The sequence below is a fragment of the Panicum virgatum genome, chromosome 1N (genome assembly GCF_016808335.1).
Source record: "Panicum virgatum strain AP13 chromosome 1N, P.virgatum_v5, whole genome shotgun sequence".
NCBI lineage: Eukaryota > Viridiplantae > Streptophyta > Magnoliopsida > Poales > Poaceae > Panicum > Panicum virgatum.
The window spans coordinates 52,698,672-52,716,758 of NC_053145.1; the positions used below are offsets into that span (position 1 = coordinate 52,698,672).

General features: G+C 44.4%; 1 pseudogene; it reads left to right on the plus strand.

Annotated features, from left to right (window-relative positions):
• Positions 1-11,788: 11,788 nt before the first annotated feature.
• On the plus strand, positions 11,789-17,816 carry LOC120656593 (annotated as a pseudogene).
• Positions 17,817-18,087: the final 271 nt, after the last annotated feature.

Sequence of the window (18,087 nt, forward strand, 5' to 3'; positions counted from 1 at the left end):
CTCGTCCTCGAGTAAGTCTTTGATAAAAATCAGCACTGCCTTTCAGTGTCCAATCCCTGCACTTGATCATACACGAGAAAACACAATGCTCCCAAAAACTATTTTGTATTTATTAGTTCAAGTTGTACCCAGCTTTTTCAATGTGGAAGGTAGATACAAGTTAAATGCTTCCCCACAATTATTAAGCACATGCTCTCAAAATTAAACAAGTCTCAGGAGTAAGAAAGTAAGTTCCATAAGTAATGCTAAACCAAGATCAATAATTCAAACCTCATTGCAATTTGCTCATGGAAACTCTCAGCTCATCTTGTCTCTCAAACTTGCTGGAACTCTCTCCTTTCTTTCTCTCATATGTATGTGTGAGGCTTTATCTGGAGCTCTGGAAAGGTTAGTCCTAACAAAAGATATTATAATCAAGATATTATCAAAACAAGAAATACTTCTTATGGATTTACCGAGACTCGTCAAAAAGACCATTGGAAAATAATTTCTTTGTGGAGAGGGAGAGAATGGAACACACACTTTAGATGGTGGACATGTGCAAATGGCAACGATTGATCCCAAGGCACGACTGAAGTCCTTGTTATCGGATTGCACATGGTTGGAATAATTGAGTATAGAATAATCTTCAAAGTACCTGGAGTTTAATGAAGCAAACGGAACCGAGGAGCTTTTCATCATTATTTATTACGTTTTTTTTCTTTCTTCCTCTTTTTTTTATTTCTTTCTTTTTGCTCCTCAGAACCACTGGCAACATAATGCACTTACTCCACCTCCCCCCCATGCTTGAACGTTTGCTTGTCCTCAAGCAATGAAGTGATGATAACTTGATGGAGTGAGTGCACAAAACTTCTATCAATTCTCTGGACATAACTTTGGAATTCAAGGGAGCATCTCCTCGTGAAAGATTGAAGACAACAGAGGAGGAAAAGGGGCAGGCCGTCCGGCCTAGGGGTGTTGAGCCGGCCGGCCTACTACCTGTAGACCTCCACTTCTTCGGATTTTTCTTCTGCGAACTCTTTGATGCTTCCCAAGCTTATGTTTTACTGAATTTTGCTCTTGATTCCACTGTTTTGCCATCGAAATAAATATATATACTCAATATATAGGTTGTGGTCAAGGAGGTGTTTCACAAAAAGATGTTTTTGGTTAAGGGTGGATATCCAGCGAGGTTTGCGATGTTCCCGGTATAGAAACTCACAATGCATGGATAGAATGGCTAGCAAAAGATAGGTACGCAAAAATACGGAATGGTCAACTTCTTAGTCTCGTACCAAAGAAGATAAATCCTGAATTAATTCACCTGAAAATAATTCTTGCTCTATGGTTTTTATGATATATCATTTAAGCTTGTAGAAAAGCTTGTTGAAGAGTAGAGCAAATGCAAAAGGTATCATTGACAAGGTTAGCTCAAAATTAAATCCAAATTAAATTTTCCTTGACAAGCTTAAGTAAGAGAGCAAGAGTAAAAGATATGGGTCCTAATTTATCATAACCTCCACAATTGAATTAGCCGGCATTTAATTAATTTTCAGATCATGTTAAAGAGAGCATTAGTTTAATCATGCATAGACCAAGCACAAGAAAGTAGACAAAGCGGCAACAATCATCATATTTTAACATGGCACAGACTTTCTATCATCATTACTAACCATAACATTAAAGCGTGGGTGATGCATTTATTTATCATGGTGATGAAGACAAAAGAAAACAAATTGCACACATGCTGAAATAAATAAAACAGAAAATTGCTACGCACACACAAGCTTGCACACATGCTGAAAATGAATGAAAAGAAATAGAAAATCCAAACCACACGTGCGAGCATTTTATTCTTGGTTATGCTTGTCGATCAATCTCCTTGATTGGCTCTTGCGTTGTATCCTTGATCATAATACTGCTGAAATGTTCCTCCATTAAATTGTTCCGGTGGCGCCAGACCTAGAAGTCCCATTTGATATGCAATTCATATAGTTCCATCTTCTAGTTGGGTTGTATGCCTCCGGATGGCATCTATATCTTCCATATTTCTTCTCGCATAAGCACCCATAATTCTCATTCCTTGTTCTGGTTTAGGGAGGTCAAAATATTGTGCTCCAAATGACGGGTCAGGCATCTCTCCTTGATATGACGAGGGTGGGCATCCGTAGTTGCTAAATGGTGGGGGTGCCGCCACAGCGTGCCCCCATGCTTGTTCTTGGCTTCCTTCCCATTGACTCGTCCATCCTTACGGGTATCCCTGTCCACTTGATGCACCTTGAAATTTATTTCTCCAATAAGCAGAACTTGGCGGTGGAAGATTTACTTCCAAGTCTTCTTAATGTGCCGATGCCGATGTCCCTTCAATTAACCTTCCTCTTTTTGATTTCTTCATCTTTTTTCCAATATTTTCAACTCGCCAATCAGTCCTCCCTCTTGCAAATAATTTCAGCCTTTGATCGGGGAGGGAAATATCCATCTCAGAAATAGTAAAACCCTTCTTTTCATCTCCTCCGATATAATGGCCTTGCCTCAAATGATCAATCCCAATATCTCTTCCCGGGACATAAAATTTTTGGATCACTCGTAACCTCGGATTCATTGCTCGGGCTATCATTGTGAGATAACATCCCGAACCAACTTCTCCCGTACCGGATGATGCTTCACAAAGCCACCTTTCAACCATGATGTTGGTGGGATCAATTACTTGCTTCTTCACCAATGCAGCATACATCCAATTTAATTCCTGGTCGGTGACCTTTGATTCTCTCATCCTCCCGAGAATTCTTTTGCTCAACCAAGAGTGGAATATTTGGAGGGTAACATTACTTATATTCTTTCTTTGGCGGTTGACATCTTTTGCTATTTTTGTCCAAAATTCATCAAGCTCTCCATCTTCAACTTGCACCATTTCATATGCATTATTTTTGAATCCGAGCAAGCTTCCTATTTCACCATAGGTGATTACTTTCTCTTCATTCTTGAGCCTAAATTTCAGACATGAAACTTCTTCACCATCCACCACTTCCGTTGATTTTTCTAATGTCATGAACATCTCAAGAGCCACTTCTTCTTGCATATCAACCGTGACACCATCGGAAAATAACTTCCAACCGATGTTCTCCAATAGCTCATAGATGTCATGATGAAATCCCAGCTTCACCAATGCTTCATCATCAAAATCATAATTAATTTGCTCGTAGTCTTCCCTTCATGAACTTGAGCCTTTCTTCTTCTTCCTTCGACAAGATAATAAACCCATATTCTGAATTCTTGGGCTTGTATGGTGGTGGTGTGGATGACCTTGTCGAACGCCGTGGAGGAGGTGGCATCCCTTCGGTGAATCTCATGGAGGAGCTTCTCGGGTCTCTCATCCCACCAAGGAGCAACATGTCGCTCCTCGGTGCGGGGTTGTCTTCCTCCATGCTCCGCGGAGACTCGGAGACCGAGTGCCTCCGTGAAGAACTTGCCGATGCGTCGGATGTTGATGAACGTGTCCCTCTCCTCCCGACGATGAACTTCATGAGGCCACTCATGGTGACTCCTTACTGCACACACTCAAAAACAAACACACCGGGGGTTTCTTGCCGCGGGAGAATAATATATCGAAGAGTGGAACAAACTAGGAATTGTGGTGAATTTTCTGAGATTTTGGGAGTAGATTTTGGTGGACGAATTTTTCAGGGCTCTAACTGATGTTTCTGGGCAAAGAGCTTGAATAACATAAGTAAGGAAATGAGTGAGGAGCATACCTGCCAAAGGGGAGCACCAGAGGGCATAAATAGGGGCCAGGCCGGCCGGCCTAGGGCCTTGGGGCCGGCCGGCCTAGGGTGTTTTTCCCTCTTCTCCACTTCAATTTTCTCTGGTGGATTCCTGGTACAATTATTTGTTTCTGTCCAGTACATCTTGTATGCTTTGCACCGCCCAAATCATGTGAACCACTCCTTCTTTGCCTTTGATGTCCACTTGCAACATTATTTCTCCATTTTGTGTCATTCACCTTGTCCCATGCTTAATCATTCATCACATGGTGCCATCTTTGCTGAAAATCACTTGTCCTTCCCATGCATGGCTGCCCCCTCCTTTGAATCATTTGCATGTGGTGGTAGGTAGAGAGTACAACTCTTTCCCGTGAACTCACTTTGATCAATGGATGTTAATCAAACACATAAACCCTTTCCAAATGATGCTTAGATGTTTAATCCTCCTCTAACTTCGAAATTTCAGAATTGACTCAAAGCATGCAATGAGTTTAAATGAATAATTAGAGGGGAATTGAAACATCTTTACATTTGTAAGTCGAAAAATATTTCCCGACTACGTTAATTTTGGTTGCACCGGAACCGTTCACTTTCATGAATCGATAGCGAACAATCTCGAATTCAACCGTGGGTCTTGGGTTTAGGTTCTAATTTTTGCCAAAGTGAGAGAGAATTTTGAAAAAGAGAATAATTAAGGTTAGGAAAATTCTAGTCCAATGGTAATGAAACTAAAAATTCTCTCTATGTTTGTGTGAACCTACGCATCAAGAATTTAAGTAACATAGCGTGGCTCTACTCGTGTGTTTTAACTCAACTTGGTCCGGCCGTCATGGAGAGGACGGTCGCCAAAAATAGGTATAGAATTTTGGATGTGGCTTTCTCAAGAAGAGGCAAATAAATCTTATGATGGCTCATGTCATTGGTTTTAAAATAAGAAATAACATTGGAATGACCGAGCGAATAAAATCCAAATTGAATTGTTCGACCGAACGACCAATTGTTCAAAAGTATATCATGTCCTTGCGTAGCAAAATTCTCGACTCACTTACCTAAACTTTTCACGGGTTGTCCTCCCGGTAGCTTATTCTTGACTCGACGAACGGGTTGAACTCCCCGCAGCTTTATTCTTGACTCGACGAACGGGTTGAACTCCCGGCAGCTTTATTCTTGACTCGACGAACGGGTTGCCTCCCGCAAAGAGCTTCGTTTATAGTCTATAGCTAGACTTTCTTCTTCTTCACTTCGGACCAACGCTCGATGATGGCGCTGCAGTCTTGGGTACCCACTTCCGCACAATCCTTGGTGCGGGTTTGTCTTCTACGTTAGTCGTATTTTTGGTCTTCATAGGCGGGCTTTTAGCTTTCTTCTTGACGGGTGCAACGATCTTCTTTGTCGCGATGGACGCGATGACTTCTATCTCCTTCTTCGCTTCCTTCTTGTTCGGCTCCTCTTCTTTCTTTGGCTTCTCCTCTGTGACACGGCGGTGAGGCGGAACATATTTAACATTGATCATGTTGCATACCTCGAGGCGTGGACGAAACTTGAATTCGCTTGTGGTGCCATTGATGTCAAACTTTATCTCCCCCTTGCCAACGTCGATGTTTGCCCTTGCGGTCTTGAGGAAAGGCCTCCCAAGTATGAGAGGCGCCTTGCTCCCTTCTCCCATATCGAGAATCACAAAGTCAACGGGGATTAAGTGTTCTCCAATCTTCACGGGCACGTCTTCGGCGATTCCCAAAGGATAGCGAACGGAATTGTCCGCTAACTCTAGGCACATGGCGGTGGGTTCCAGCTCCGGTAAGCATAGCTTCTCGAACACATTCTTTGGCATGACGCTCACACTTGCACCGAGATCACAAAGTGCTCTTTCGAACATAAGAGATCCAATGGAACACGGGATGGTAGGACATCCGGGGTCCCTCTTCTTTTCTGGAGCTTCATTAGCGATTGCCGCGCTGCATTCCTCAGTTAGCTTGACAGTGCTTGGCGGTATCTCGTGCTTGTTTCGCATGATGTCTTTGAAGTAGCGAGAATACGTCGGAACTTGTAGAGCGTCCAAGAGCGGCATATTGATGCTCAACCTGCGTACCATCTCAACAAATTTGTTGAATTGCTCATCTTCGTGTTTACCTTTGCGGTATCGTGGCCTTGGCGGTAGAATCTTGGTGTCTATATCATCTAGCTCAAACTCCGGCTCTTCGGTGACTATCTCTGGCATAGGAGTAGGTGACTTCTCCTTGATGATGGTCTCCACTTCAACTCTTGGCTTAGGCTTCCTTGCTCCCGCTGCATGTTCGGGTTCTTCGGTCTCCTTTCCCGAGCGAGTTTGAATTGCCTTAGCTGTCTCCGGACTTTGAGGTTGCCCGGGCAATTTTCCTTCGTTGCTAGATTGGCGTCCGGCGAGCTGGGCTACTTGTGTTTCTAGCATCTTCATCATGTTGAGTACTTGAAGATTAGAGCTCCCGACCTCTGTCACCTTGCCATCAATGTTCTCCAAAATCTTGTCCATAGCCTTGAACTTGGTGACGGTGTCCTTGTTGATCTTGCCTTGCTCCTCCATAAACTCCTTCAATTGTATACGAAGAGGCACCGAGTTTTGAATGGAAGAGCTTGCATTAAATTGGGGTCTACCTTGCACGTAGCGGAAGTTGGTCGGCGGAATCTATTCTCCCTTCTTCATGTAATCGAGCATCTTGGCTTCCTCCGGGCAATTCTTTTGCACATGGCCGTACTCTCCACATTCTTCACATGTAGACCTTGCTTCGGCCGCCTTCAAATCGATAGCTTGGGCTTCTCTCTTTTCCACTTCCATCTTCTCCAACCTTCTCATGAGCGAGTCGATCTTCCCTTCTAGCACTTCTTCGCGTTCCACTTGTAATACACTCTTCGCGGCGCCCACGGCTTGGAGTGGTTGCAGGCGCCCCGATGATGCCCATGCGTCATTGTCCGCCACCTTCTTGAATAGTTTGAAAACTTGAGTAGGCGTGAGTTCAATGATAGAGCCTCCGGCCGATGCGTCAATGATCCCCCTTGATGCAGTAGTGAGGCCTTGATAGAACTTCTGGACCACACCCTCCCTTGAGAACTTGTGATGAGGTACGGCGCGGATGTAGTCGTTGAAGCGCTCATAGGCTTCGGCAATAGTCTCTGTCGGGGCTTGCGCGAATGTTGCAATCTTGTTGCGCAGAATCTGGGTCTTACCCGGCGAGTAGAACTCCGTCATGAATTCTTTCATCAAGGACTCCCAATTTTGCACCGTGTGCGGTGGTAGAGAATGAAACCATTGCAGCGCTCTCCCAAGTAGAGAGAATGGAAAGAGCCTCGCTCTTATTTGATCTTGAGTCATCCCTTGCATGTCGAAGGTGCGGCATAGTTGGAGGAACGCTTGAAGATGTAGATTAGCGTCTTGTTTTCCAGTGAAGGGCGAGCTTTGCACCATCCTTACGATTGAAGTCTTGATCTCGAACGGAACTCCGATGTTGTCGAGATTTTGGATCGGCAAGTCCCGAACGTCCGGAGTGCATAGCTCTCCGATCGTACGCTCTGGCTCCGGTAGCGCCATCCCTTGGTGAAGTGGCGCCTCCTTTGGACTTGTTGGTGGAGTTGCTTGAGGTGAAGACGATGAATCGTCGGCTTCAACTTCTGGATCTACTAGTTCCGGCTTCCTTGATCGTGCTTCTCGTCTCCTTTGCCTGTAAATTTTTTTGGATCATCCACAAAATTTTCGGGTTTGTTGGAGAGGCTCCCGTCCATCTCCTGTTAGGGGTTAGTGAAAAAGAAAAATATATACGAGATCTAAAAGATGAATGTACAAGATCTAAAACATAAAAGAAAAAATAAGCAAAAATAAAGAAAACTCTAGATTAGATTGATTTTCGTGGAATAGATCCGTTTTTTAAGTTAGCTCAGAAAAAATAAGAGATCTAAAAAGAAGTCAAAAAGAAAAATCAAGAAATATTTACGAATGCAAGTAAGATTGGATCTTAAATCGATGGTTCCCCGGCAACGGCGCCAGAAAAGCTTGTTGACGCTCCTTAGCGCCCCCGATTTATATACCGCAAGCGCACAGTTTCGTGTAGCTTTTCCCTCAGAGTATTCCCCCAAGGTTTATCAATCCACAGAACCAAAGAGACAAGAAACAATCTACTAGCATAGAGATTCATTTATGTGAGATGGTGAAAACGAATCTAATCTACTAAAAACACGACAAACACCGAAGGTAGCAAGAGAAAGTTAGAGATAACCAATCTTGATCACCTAGATCATGCATATGTTGTAGTTCCAGCTAGATAAAGTGAAGTAAGATAGATGTGAATCTCAATGAAAAGCCTCTTTAAACCCAAAATCTCCAATCCGATCCCTCGATACCCAACCTACTCTGTGGAGACGGCCTGTCACGACGCCCCTTTTTCAACGGGATACCCTGAAGCAAGTCGAACTCACTTTGGTAGTTCCGCCATGAACCTCTAGCCACCATGACTACAAGATCATGCTAAGTGATCTATGTCGATAATAGATCTAAGATGAAGCGAACCCAAAGAAAAGAACGAAATCGAAAGAGGAGAACATGGTCGCTAAACATTCAGAAACACAAATAACTTCACCATGAATGATAGTACATCACAAGATCACAACCGGGGCCCTGCCTTGATCTTGATGATCCTAGCTCCAGAACTCCGACGTGGTCTTCCTTGCAAGGTTCCCACGTCGGCTAGGGCAAACCCTAGACAACTAGCACGACCCTCGGCTCTCCGAGAGGTGTCCCTCTATCTTCTCTGTTCCTTGGCGTCGTCTCCCAAATTGCTCTCTCCGTGAACCTTGGGAAGGTGTCTTTAAATAGCCTCAGGGAACCCTCGGTCAAAGGGGAGGTCGAACCGACCTAAAAACAGGCTGGGCCGGCCGGCCCAATGAGCCTAGGCCGGCCGGCCTGGGTCTTTCCTTCGCCGGCTGGTGCTCAACTTTCTCCCCAAGTCTCCTGGAATCTTCTAGAATTTATGTCTTTCACGATTGCACCCCTTTAGACGTCGTTATCTTCGAGATTTCTTTGAGAAGAAGGATAGGATGGAAAATCCTTCCTTAAATATCTCTTTGCTTTGCTTAGCCCCGAAGCATCTCAATCTTATCTTGTGGGCTTTGTCTTTTGGGCTTCATTGGAGGGTGGATGTACATGAATGGGCCTCTAATCATCATGGCCTTCGATTGTTTGTTCGGGCTTTGGCCTTCGTCATTCTTCGTGTCATCGCGTGATCGTGGGCCTCGCCATTTCATGCTCCAAAATTGGTCAAAAACCTGCAAAAACGAAGTACCTCCAAAATATATGTGCAAACGCGAAAACGACCAATAATTGAGCCGAGGTTAGGATGGTTAGTGATTTTGATATTAAATTCATGCCATTATCAAGGTTAAACATGGGATAAAATGGATACTTAAGGAGCGCCAACACTCACACGAATAGAGCCGTTGGAGAAAAGCTACCAGAAAAGTACTTAACGCCGGTTAATCCGACGAACCTCCAATAGCCAGCGTCGGTTTAACCGATGAATGTAAACTGCCCATTTGGAAAACTAGCCGTTACAACTTGGGTAATTAACCGACGTATCATCGGTTTAACCGGTGAGTGTAGTTGTCCACTGATCAACTGAAAAACCAACTCTCTGGACAACTGCACCGACGTTAACTCAAATCCATCATCGGTTTAACTGGTGAGTATAACTTCTGAAATCCCTGGAAAAACTAACTCTCTGGACAATTGCACCGACGTTAATTTTCAAATAGCGTCGGTTTAACCCGTGTATATAACCTTGAAACACCCTGAAAAACCAATGTTCTGGACAACTGCACCGACGTTGATTTCAAATATCGTCGGTTTAACCGGTGTATGTACTTGTCCAGACTCTGCTAACTGTGTTTAACCGACGTATAGAAAATTGGAGGCGTCGGTTAAACCGGTGTATAGACTTTTTCTGATTTTGTCTTTTCTGATTTGAGTCTTGAATGAAATCCAAATATTCTTGAGATATAAGTTGAAAACCACTTATTTGAACTTCTTTAGAACCTGAGTGACCATAGTGTGCATCCATTTTTAATTGACCATGTCCATGCTCAAGTTACTTAGCCTTAACCCCTCTTAATAGTGCGACCTCTACAAAACTATAAAAACTATACTAATCTAAGTGTCCTTCTCAACCTTGCGACACTTAGGACTAGAAAGATCCTTAGTCTTGTTATATATTTGAGTTGAATACCGAGATCGCTTTTTTGAATAATGAAATTGAGGGGCCTATTTAACATATGACCAAATGAGCGATAATGATTCATTAAGCTGCACAAACTCATTAGTCAGAAAAATAGTTGTCATTAATCACCGAAACATACCTAGAGGGCCTGGATGCTTACACCCTGGCCGGAGTTGAAACAGAGGAGGCGGCAGGCGGCCGAAATCCCGGCGAGGAGCTCGCCGGCGGCGAGGGCTAGGTGGGGGAAAGGCAAGAGGGAGGCGAGCTCTACCCCTGGTCGGCTCGGGTTGGTCTCGGGGTGGCCGGAGGCGGCTCGCCGGCGTGGAGCAGGGCCGGTGGCGGACGGCGGTGGCGCCGCTCTGGCGGTCCGGGGCGGAGGCGAGCGGGTCTGGGAGCTTCACTACGGCGAGAGGAATCTTGCTGCGGGGTCCATTTGGGGCGAGGAAGGGCGGAGGAGGGGTGCTCCACGGTGAGGTAGGGGCGGCGGCGGCAGCTCTGGGCGCGCACGTGCAGGGCCAGCTGGGTTTGGGAGGGAAGGAGAGTGGAGAGGGGAGGAATGCGCAGCTGCTGCGCGAGTAAATGGTGGAGGGGAGGCGCTGTAGGGCGAGGGGCGCGGGGTGAGGGCGCGGCGCCGGCCTCGGTGGCCGACCGAGCTGCGCGCGGTGCGCCGGGGATGCTCGAGCATGGCGAGGACGTGGCGAAGGTGATGGGACAGCTCGGGGACCAGTGGCGAAGCCAGCCCAGAAAATGACCTAGGGCGGACTTTTACGATAAAATTTTTGCACGACCAGAGCGAGACGCCGAGACTTGCTGCCCGGCTGCAGGCGCCCGCGCCGGCGGCGCACGGGATCTGTTGTCGCCACCGACGGGCGCCGAGATGGGGTTGCTGAACGGACGGGCGTGGAGTGGCGTCGCGCAACGGCATCGACACGCCAGCGTGAGCGCCTGAGCGGGACTGCAGGGGGGTAGATGGTGAACTGTCGAAATTGGCAGTGGCATCTGGTGGCAAGATGTAGTGCTGGGCTGTGGCGCTAGGTTGAACCATTTAAGAGGCCGCAGCCCACTCGACCTCGCGTTCGGGGGGCGCCGCCGCACCGCCATGAGCCCCTGCCGGAGTTGAGAACAGGGATATTGTCAGCACCCACGAACCAGAGAAAGCATCTCCTACTATGGGCCGCCGCACCAGGAAGCCTAGTGTCTGTCTTGGCGCGAATGGGTTCGCTAGATGTGCCTGCGCGCACGTATCAGGCCAAGCTCATGTAGACGCAAGAGAGTCGCTAGTTAAATACTGAGTGCGTGCGAGGAGGAATGGTATCGAACAACTTATTTGAACTCTTACTCCTTTCTCAAGTAATCTATTATGCGAAAGCTAATTTCCTGTTCTCTTATATTTTTCCTATGTTTTTCAGATCCATTCTTCTCTTTTTCTGCTACCTCTACTGTTAATAAATATATTCTGGACTTCACTTAGAGGGACCTAGGGCGGCCGCCCTGGCTCGCCCTAGTGGTGGCTCCGCCACTGTCGGGGACGGTGGCGTGCGCGCGGCGTTGAAGGCCGGCCGTGGACAGGGGCTCGGGTGGGCGCGCGGCCGGGCTCGCTTGTCGCTACAGCGGCGTCGCGAAGCGGCATTGAAGCCGGGTCAGGGGCGCAACGAGGAGGGAGACATGCTGCAGCGGTGACGGGATGGGAGGGAAGGTCAGCGGGGGCGGGTACTCATGGCCAGGCAGTGGCCGCAGCGATGGCGCAGCGAGCTGCGGCAGGCGGCGAGCAGGCGCGCGTGCGTCAGGGGCAATGATGCCCTGCTCGGCAGTTGTGGCTGATGCGCTGTGCTCTTGGGTTTGCTAATGTGATTATGTGACAAGCTTCCTTTATTTGGCCCCAATTCTGTAGGCGAATGTGTGAAGTTGCGGTTGCATGTCGTTTGTTGGTTATTCACCTACTGTGACACATTAGTATCTGTGATGATCAGATTGCTCTCCTATCAACTGTTCGGGTGTATTTATTTTTGGTTTGGGGATGGTTAGGGCCTCAAGGAATGGGTAGTGTGGTGGCATTGGTTGTGCTGCAGTGTAATGGTCATCTGTTTGCTAGGAATTTACAGCTTGCTTTTGCTTGATCCATACAAGCGACATGGTGATGTCCAATATTTCTGCGTTGTTTGGATTATTCTCTTTTCTTTTCGGTTTTATGTTTGGGTTCTTTTTAGCTTGTGACGATTGGTCCTGTTAATTAGTCCAGGAGGGTAAATCATATGCTTTTTGCTGGTTCTGTGAATTTTATACCAATTTTGGTGGGATATATATATTTCCATAGACACTATTTTCATCAATATGTCAATATTTGATGTTTTGAGAGACATGCTCATCATGGTATTATTGTGAACATTCACGTTTTTTCTGTGATTGAGTGCTAAGATTATATCAGATTCTTCTAAGGTTAAAAGTTGCCGTCCTGAAATCATGATCACAGCAAATAGTTTGTTTGCAAAATTGTTCGCAGCTAGTGGTTTCAATTTTGTTATTATACCTATCGGCCAATGGTTTCTGTACATTTTTCTTAAACCCAAACAACAACTTGGACGAAGGAGCGCTTGTGAGACGCCACTGAACACTTCCTGGTTAGCTTAGTTCATGACCCATTTATAGCTCTTTAATATATGAATCAGTTTACTGCCCAATTGCCATGTCATGTATTTAAGCTTTCCAACCATCTTTTTTCAACATTCTTTATGGTTTCTTGTGCTGATAACACTAGTTCTACACTTAATGTTTTTCCTTTTATATATCCTTATCATGCGATGAACACTCACTATTCTTTTGGTGGGCAGGTCTTACAGTTTATAAGAACCTTTGGGAAAAGGTCCCCACCATGGATCTTTCGCATTCACTAACTTCATCCAGTGACAATGAAACCAGGGCCCTTAACACATTGCTTGATGTGTTTGGATGTGCCTTTTCACTTGATGATATAGCTTATGCGTATGTCAAAGCAAAGGGTGATGTCAACAAAGCTGGAGATTTCTTGACCGACCTTCAACTTTCGATGCCTCATATCAGTGATGTCGAGCCAAGTGTTGAGACTAACATGTCCCGGACTGACAAGGCGGTTGAAGAAAACAATATGGAGAATCCAAGCCAACCAAGAACTCTTTCCCAGATTGAACACGCAATTGAAGAAAAGCATACAGATAATCCAGATCAAACAAGAATGCCTGTAAAGTTGCAAAAGTCTAGTGCTGCATTTGGTACTGTCTCCAGCATGGTAGGAAAAGAATCTGCCAGAGCTCCAATAACAGTGAATAGAGCATCAAAAAAAGACAAACCACTAAAGGTTGAACTGCCCGAATACATGCGTGATGATTTTAAGGTGAAGTCTGATGAATCTGTTTCTGCACCAAGGAGAGAGACTTTGAAGAACAGGGATGTTGAGGAGTTTCTGTTTTGCATGCTTGGTGAAGGATTTAAGCTCAATATGGAAGTAATTCGTGATGTTCTAGGTTAGCATGTCTACTATCTGACCTGCATTTTGCCCACTCATTTCATTATTCCAAGATATGTCTTGACTGTTTCTAATTTCCTTTTGCAGGTAGCTGTGGATATGACATTAAGAAGGTACTGATACATCATTGTTGTTATTGTATATTTTGTGTCACTCCTAGCGAAAGGGTCTAGAATTTAGACTTAACTCTTACATTTTCTAAGAAGAGTTTTGACTTTAGGTTACATAGTTTCATCTGTCATTACATTTTCTTCTCGGTCTATTAATATAGCTGACTAGCTGTGCTTACATAGTTCTATTTGTTATCACATTTTCTTATTGGCCTACTGATATAGCTGTGCTGTTGTATGCAGAGTATGGAGGAATTGATGTCATTTTCTGAAAAAGATCTAGACAAAAGGGCAGAAAGCAAAAGTAATGCAATACAAGTAAGACTTCTTCTGGCCTGTTCATCTCTAACTTCTAAGCTCTGCTTCTGTACCTGTGCAACTTGTTAATTACTCGACATTGTACTCTATATTTAGGTGTGCCATTACATTTGCTTGGTGATCTTTATCCTTAACTCTGAATGTAGCTTTTCTGCTATCCATTTTTGCCAGGTTGGATTACCCACCATTTCTTGTACTGATACTCAATGGAATATATATAATACATAAAAATTACCATTTGCTGCTGATATATGTACTGTATTTTGATCTGTAGCATATATCTTTTAGGCATGTTTTTAGGGCCACCCTTTCTTGCTTGGCATGGTATATGATTTGTTGTGTTCGTGTCAGTTAAGATCTTGTTTTGGTCCTTCCGAATGGTAGTTCTGTTCCCGATCAACTGTTGGTCATTTTACCGATGCTCCTACTGTGCTACTTAATATAATACATGAGAGTTCCCTCTGGATGCATTTGGCATTTGTTTCGTTTGGTATAAATATTTGACTGATTGTAGCCTATAATATATCTATGGTGCAGGATGCGGCAGTAGAATGTTCTATTTCCAAGGGAAAATACAGCTCAGAGTCAACCCTTAGGTTCTATTTATTCTCATTTATTGCCCCCCCCCCCCCCCCCCCACACACACACACACAGCTCCCGCCCCTCTATTTCCATCGTGGAGCTTATAGTTATTTTGCTTTCATAACTCTTTTCTTTGCAGTACTCATTCTTCGCAAGAGGGGATGCAAAGGTCAAAACCACATATTTCTCCAGGAGAGTTGATAGAAGCAATCTTCACCGTACCTGCAAGATTGGAGGAGGAGCCAAAACTAAGAAGATATGAATTGGGTGCAAATCGAAGCAGAGTCCCGGGTCAGAAACCAGTCTTGAAACCTCTTGAAGACATTTCAACATATTCTACTGATTTTCCTGTCAAAGTTACTGTAGGTAGCAAAGGTATACTACTGCTCTCCCTTTTTTTTTTTAAGAATTCAGGTTGATTATGCATTTTATGAGAAGTATAGTGAGTAAATCTTTGTCCAGTGGCCTGCTACTATTTCTACACCTTTAACCTTTTGCGCCGACATAGGACATACTCAGTTAAGCCTGTAACATTTGCTATTTAGACTTGAAAAGGAACAATGTAAGATCTCTAAAGTGAGTTGATAAAACCAACCATAATACAACCTTACCAGCATCTTGGCATATGCTGATAATTACAGCCAACATCAGTATCAATCTCTCAGTCATATTAGTTCTTTTATTCTGCTTTGTTGTACTGATTTTTTTTTCTGTTGTAGTTCTCTTTACAAGTGCGTCCACTTTCAATGTTGGAAATGTAGTCTGGCTATTTTTTCTTTTGGTACTGAATTCTGCTGAAACTTAGCAAACCAGCAAGTTCTCACCTGTGTTACCATGTGTAAGAATCACCGGGGTGTCCGACCCTAGAGGGAGAGGGGGTGAATAGGGTCGCTAATCGCTTTCTATCCTAGGGCTCAATCTATTTGCATGAGATAAACCTAACACGTCCTACGCATGCTAGTTATGACTAAGGTTTATCTATGCTACTCTCTACTTACCCCTAAAAGACTTGCAACCTATAGCCAATCCTAATCAAACTAACTAGGAAAGTAAAGACACGTACGATAGAGTAAATGTGGAAACGTAATACGGTAAGTAAAGAGGTAAGGGAGAGAATATGCAAACTCTCGTGAAGACACCAAGACATACGATTTAACGTGGTTCGGTTAGGACACCAAGTCCCTCCCTACGTCCACGGCCACTTGTCTAACAAGAACAAGTGTGATGCGAAGTCTCTTCGCTTGATCACTGTCTTGCGTTCGCCACCAAGGTTTCCAGCAAGCAAAGGCTAAGTGGCGCCAAGTCACCAAGACAAGGCCACCGCCACCGTCTCTCTCAAAGCGTCACCAACGGCACCGTCTTCACTATTTGGAGCTTCTCACCAAGAGGGGTCTCCTTCCCTGCACAAAGTGTCGTTGCCGCTCCACACCAAGTCGGAGGGTCACACGACGAGTACACGGTTGCTTGCCGCAGCAAGACTTTGCTCAAGAGAGCTCTCGCAAGAACTAATCTCTATACAAGTGCACAAAGCACTCTCTCAAAGCTTCTCACAAGCTAGATATGACACTAAGCTTTGCTAGGATGGTTGGAGATGTTAGTTTGCTTGGGCAACACTTCCTTCAACTTTTCTGGCGTCCAACCATATGCAGCAACCGGCCTTGGGGGGTATATATAGCCCACATACCCCAAAAGAGCTATTGGAAAAGTGGCTGACAAAAAGCGCTATCACCGGTTAAACCGATGATCCACTTTGTGTCATCACCGGTTTAACCGGTGAGCACCTTTTTCCAACTAGCCGTTATACTTCAACGGCTATCTTAATCAACCGACGTAATCAACCGGTGAATGTATCTTCATCGCCGGTTTAACCGGTGCATGTAACTGTCCCAGAGTTCCCGAAAACCAACTCTCTGGACAACTACACCGACGTTCACTTTGCCTTGATCGCCGGTTTAACCGGTGCCTGTAAAACTCCTGCTGCTTCTTCGGCCTCCAAGTCCATTACACCGGTGAGTGTAAAACACCCAATGCCGGTTAATCCGGTGCCAAACCCTAGCTCGTAGCTTTTGTGTTCATTGCACCGATGAGTGCAATTTGCTCATCATCGGTTTAACCGGTGATAGCAAATTGTCTTCGTTTTGATGTTTTTGACTTGGATTTCTTCACGGTCTCTTCAATTCTTGTCCTTTGAACCGAAGAGGTTTCAGGGCACTGCCCTGAGACCCGCGAGGGGCGGCTCCCCCTCGACCCCCGTCCGCTAATCGGTTAGTGGAACTACCATAGGTGCGGCCCTTCGGGCCTAGCTACGCCTATCTTCTCTTTGTCATCACTTGAACCTAAAAGCCTGAGAATGGTCATCTTAACAATTATATTAGTCCAAGTGTTGTGTTGTCTATATTAATCACCAAACCATTATATTGAAATATGGCATGAGAGGCCATTTTCGCTACACCATGCTTTGTCAAACCATACTAAGGATGCTTGTGTTTACAGCACAAAACGTCAAAACATTTGTCCCGAATCAGATCAAGTGCTTAAATGCTTTTGTGTACATGTTGATAACTTGGGTTAGAACAGCTATCAAAGCCTATGTTCATACTTTGTGTCATAATGAAATGTTTATCAGATGATATCATTCTGCATTTTATGGAAAATTCTTGAAACTTATTTTGAGTTGTAAATTTAGAACCAGCTGTGAATGAGGAGGATTACCACTTACCAGAACTACCGTAGGGCTGCAAAGCAGCATTGGGATATGATGAAGCAGTACTATGAGAAGGTAAGGGGTTCCAAGATGATCATTTTTCTGAACACGGACATCATCCATTTGTTATTTCACTTTTGTTAAATATATGGTGTTTATTTATCACTTGTGCTCTTCTGAAATTGCAGGCAGCTGATGCTTTTAGGGAGGGTAACAAGAAAGAAGTCGACTATCTTATACAGGAAGTAAGTGTCACCCTTCTTTTTGGGGGAGAAGAGAATGGGTGGAGACTACTTTACTTTTGGGTAACATGCATAGGAACTGCATATAGCTGTTGGAGATTTTGTTGTCGACCTCCTTAATGCCTTTGAGCTACTCTAGATTGTAATAAAAAGGTGAATAATATGAACTGTGGTCAAAATTATTAAACATAAACATGCTAAGGTTTTATCTTGTCTGGTTATGATGGCTACATAAAGACCATAACATGATTTAAGAAAATAAATTACCGACTGAATATATTCTATGTTAGATATCAAGGGCAAGCGCTGTTACCAGATGGCTCGACTGGCTAATGAGAAATCTGCTGGGGAGATTATCAAGTCCAAGTAAATCTACTATTCCTCTTGTATCTTGGTTGGAATTATTGGTCTATTTTGTTTTTTTTTTGTATTGAATCTGTTTGATCCTTAACAGAATCTTGGCTCAATTTACTCCCCCAAACAATTTGAATTTCTCAAATCTACCCCCTAATGAGATCTTTTGTCTTTTTTTTTTGGTTATCACTATGTCAAAGTGGAGGTTTAAGTCCAAATTTTGTGAGGTGTAAAATGACATGATATCCTTTGTTAGAAAAATGTTTCAGGAATTTTTCATCATCTTTTGGCAAAAGAGTCAT